The sequence below is a fragment of the Octopus bimaculoides genome, chromosome 17, assembly GCF_001194135.2.
Source record: "Octopus bimaculoides isolate UCB-OBI-ISO-001 chromosome 17, ASM119413v2, whole genome shotgun sequence".
NCBI lineage: Eukaryota > Metazoa > Mollusca > Cephalopoda > Octopoda > Octopodidae > Octopus > Octopus bimaculoides.
The window spans coordinates 47401234-47406173 of record NC_068997.1 but is presented as its reverse complement, the minus strand read 5'-3'; positions in this window follow the sequence as shown (position 1 = coordinate 47406173).

Here is a 4940-nt window from a genome sequence, read left to right as displayed (position 1 = left end):
ACACACACACACACACACACACACACACACACACACATGCGCACGCACACGCACACACACGCCCACACATACACACGCACACAAACACATGCATGCTTGCGCACATGAATATATGAACAAGAACACATATACACGCACAACCACTACCACAAACACCACCACTCCTACCACCACTGCTATCACCACCACTACTACTTCTACTCCCACCATCACCAACACTACCACTAGCACTAAAACTACCACTACGATCACTACTCTCACCACCACCACCACTACTACTATTATTACTGCTACTACTACTTTTGCTACTACTACCACCATCACTACTACGACTCCTAGCACTGCCACCACCACCACTACTACTACTACCACTAATGCCACTACTAGCACTACCAATACTATGACAACTGCCACCACCACTACTACGACTACTAGCACTACAACCACCAATACAACTCCCACCACCACCACTACTACTACTACTTGTACCAGTACTAGAACCACCACAACAACGACAACTGCCACCACTACTACTACGACTACTAGCACTACCACCACCAATACAACTACCACCACCACCATTACTACTCCTACTACTACTACTACTACTACTACTACTACTACTACCACCACTACTACCACTACTACTACTACTACCACCACTACTACCACTACTACTACTACTAGAACTACGACTATCGACATGGTTTGGCGAAACTTCTGGAATTGCTGCTTTTGTTTTTGCATTTGTAATTATTCGTTAGACATGAAGGACGTAATTAAAAGAGTGAAGAGAAAGGAAAGAAACGCTGATAATGAGGGGTGAGGAGGATAAGAGTGATGGGGATGGGGGATGTGGTTTTCGTGGAGATTGAGGAAGAAGAGGTGAAGGAGGAGGCGAGGAAGAGAAAGATTGTGGTGGTGGTTATGGTTGTAATTATGGTGGTGATGGTGGTGGCGGCGGCGGTCGAAGATGATGGTTGTGCGTAGGTGATGCTGGTGATGCTACTGCTGTTACTACTGATGATGAGGAGGAAGATGACGATCATCATCATCATCATCATCATCATCATCTTCATCACCAAAATTGTGCTCCTAGCTTTGGTGATGATAATCATTCTTCTAAATCTGCTTGAACTCCTTAGGGTTTGTGGTTAATGTTAGGGATAATTAAAAAAAGAAATAACTTGGGAGTGCTAGAAGGTTGGGGGTTAGTATTGAAAAGAGTGGAGGGGGGTTAAGGTCAACGAAATTTAGGCTGAACAATATAATTGGTTATCTTAAATGTCTGGATCTCATTTAAGCGAGATGTCTGCCAAAACTATTTTCCTCATCTTGACTGCTTTGATTGGTTATTTCAATGGTTATTTCAATGGTTATTTCAATGGTTATTTCAATGGTTATTTCAAATGCTATTTCAAAGGTTATTTTAATGGTTATTTCAATGGTTATTTTATTGGTTATTTCAATGGTTATTTCAAAGGTTATTTCAATGGTTATTTCAATGGTTATTTCAAAGGTTATTTCAATGGTTGTTTCAATGGTTATTTTAATGGTTATTTCAATGCTTGTTTCAAAGGTTATTTTAATGGTTATTTCAATGGTTATTTCAAAGGTTATTTCAAAGGTTATTTTAATGGTTATTTCAATGGTTATTTCAATGGTTATTTCAATGGTTGTTTCAAAGGTTATTTCAATGGTTGTTTCAATGGTTATTTTAATGGTTATTTCAATGCTTGTTTCAAAGGTTATTTTAATGGTTATTTCAATGGTTATTTCAATGGTTATTTCAATGGTTATTTCAAAGGTTATTTTAATGGTTATTTCAATGGTTATTTCAAATGCTATTTCAAAGGTTATTTCAATGGTTATTTCAATGGTTATTTCAATGGTTATTTCAATGGTTATTTCAATAGTTATTTCAATGGTTATTTTAATGGTTATTCCAATGGTTATTTCAATGGTTATTTCTTACAATCATTTGCATACGATATTCCTGAGCCAGACCTGGGATCGCAACAGAAACCATGCTGGACAAAAAGCTTAGCAGCATTTCATCTAAGTTCAAATTCCGCCGAGATCGACTTTGCCTTTCATCCTTTCAGGGTCGATTAAATAAGTACCAGTTACGCACTGGGGTCGATGTAATCGACTTAATCCCTTCCCCCAAATTTGAAGCCTAGTGCTTCCAGTAGAAAGGATGACGTTAAACAAGCCAGAAACACATTCAGTGATTCACACGGATTTCACTGTGTAACACGATTTTTGTCCTTGTGTCGCAATTGCTATTTTCTATTTGGTTACCCCTAGAAAATATGAAAAATGGCTAATATTTTACTTCAAACTTGCTTTACTTCAAACTTCCAAAAAACGCCTCTCAACACATGACTATGATGCTCCCCACCACTACTCTTGCTCGTGATCAGAGATGCACATGTTGTCAGCCACTAAAAGATATGCACAATTGGTTAAGGTCAAGCAGCTGACAAGCAAATCTCTATTATGAAGCAGAATATATGCTATAACGATATTTTTTCTTCAGAAACTCAGCGCTGAATCTGTCTGAAATGTTATGGAAAATAGGTAAGTTTCAAAACATTGATGTCCAGATCACAAAAGCAAAGTTTGAAGGGAATGGTAGTCACTTCCTTTGATTTCAAGATAGAAACAAATAGGAAATAACACTTACTGACCAAAGACAAAAAAATAATTGTAACACAAATGTAATACTCCTATAGTAGAATACACTTTTAGTAGAATGTACTCGGCTTCTTGTATATAGGAAATGGACTGGTCTAGCCAGTTGGTATTGGAAAATTCCCCATTATATTTATTTATGTAAATGTCTGTAAGAATTCACCAGTTCTGATCTTTTGTTCAAATGTTTCAAAGAGATGTTAATAGGATATTATACGTCTCTGGGAAACAAAGAATATGACCGTATAGAAATGGAAGCCTGGGCTGTCTTTCTCAACATTTTAATACTAATTGTCTCGTTGTTACTCTTGTTGTTTATATCAGTGTTACTACTATTATTATTATTATTATTATTATTATTATTATTATTATTATTATTATTATTATTATTACTGTTGCAGTTGTTATTATTATTACTATTATTATTATTACTATCATTATTACAATTATTATTAGTAGTAGTATTATTATTACTGTTACTGTTCTTCTTCTTATTATTATTATTATTATTATTATCATTATTATTATTATTATTATTATTATTATTATTATTATTATTATTATTATTATTATTATTATTATTGAATGAGGGAGCAGTGTATGCCACCAAAGTGGCACTGAGGTAAAATATACGAAGCCCGTTATACCCATCATGACTACCCGTCTGATAAGGGTACACCAGGCACATGCATTACGACCATGTGCGCGCGATATGGTGAACTCATATCAAGATAAATAGCGCATGACCTTGCAGGTAGGGCCCAATTAGAATTATCTTCAGGTCGAGTAGCTCATCTCGCTCAAAAAGTCCCTGAATAAGGGTTGTTTATAGATGATAAACAAAACACTCATGCTTCCAGAGGTGAATTATTCAAACCCAAAAGAATTCCTCTCAACACATAGATATGATGCTCCCCTACCACATGGCTATTATTTTGATATAAGGTCAGTAATTTTGAAGGGAGGTGCTAAATTGATTACATCGACCCTAATACGTGATTAGTACTTTATGTTTTCGGTCCCCGAAAGGACGAAAGACAAAGTTGACCCCGTCGGAATTTGAGCTAAGGTATTCTAACCCAATTTGAGCTAGGTATTTTAACCCATCGCTCTGGTCTAACGGTTCTGCCAGCTCAGCTCACCGCTTTTAACTCTTTGATAATACAACTTGCTAGATGTAACAGCTAAATCCAGCTCAAAACACACCCAACCATTTAATGAATCAGATCCGATAAAGCAATCCTGCATACTTCTAAAAAGATAGGATGGTCACACAGTTGAAACGTCTTTGATCAAGGTTCAGCTCTGTCAAGCTTACGGAGTAAGGGTGGCATATAACGCCTTGTTTCATATATCAAACCTCAGCCTCTTGGACTTCAGCGTACCTTCATCCTAATATCCATTTCTGTTACCACTTTACAGAAACTAGAAGTGCGTGTGTGCTTCCTATTAATATCAATAATTGTTTATTTTCGACTAGAAAATCAGGAAATCAACCATGAAATATAATTGTTCCGTAGGGGCCATATGGTGATCCAGTAATAAAATCCCGTTCAAAATTTAATATGTATTAAGAAAACAAAAACCAAAATACAAAGCAGCCATATTGTTCCTCTGTATTGTTCGGTTGAATAAACTGGAGTAAAGTTTTGTTTGGTGATCGACGTCCGTTCTATTATCGATCCAATATCAAAATATTGGCAGTTGAAAACACTAGAATAAAACAAAATCTCAAAAAAAAGTAACAAAACCAACGACAATAGCAATAATAAAAATGATGATGATGATTATGATGATGATGATGATGATGATGATGATGATGATGATGATGATTATCATCATCATCATCGTCACCATCATCATCATCATGTTGATGACAATAAGTTTCTAATAATATCGGTGGTTGACCTGTTGTCGCCAATACACAGATTCCTCCTAAACCATAAAATTTCAAATATTTATTCTTAGATTCAACTGTTGCAGTCAAAAGAGAAAGACAGTGAAGTGAGATACTCTTTACTCTCTTTTACTCTTTTACTTGTTTCAGTCATTTGACTGCGGCCATGCTGGAGCACCGCCTTTAGTCGAGCAAATCGACCCCAGGACTTATTCTTTGTAAGCCTAGTACTTATTCTATCGGTCTCTTTTGCCGAACCGCTAAGTTACGGGGACTTAAACACACCAGCATCGGTCGTCAAGCGATGTTGGGGGGACAAACACAGACACACAAACACACATACACA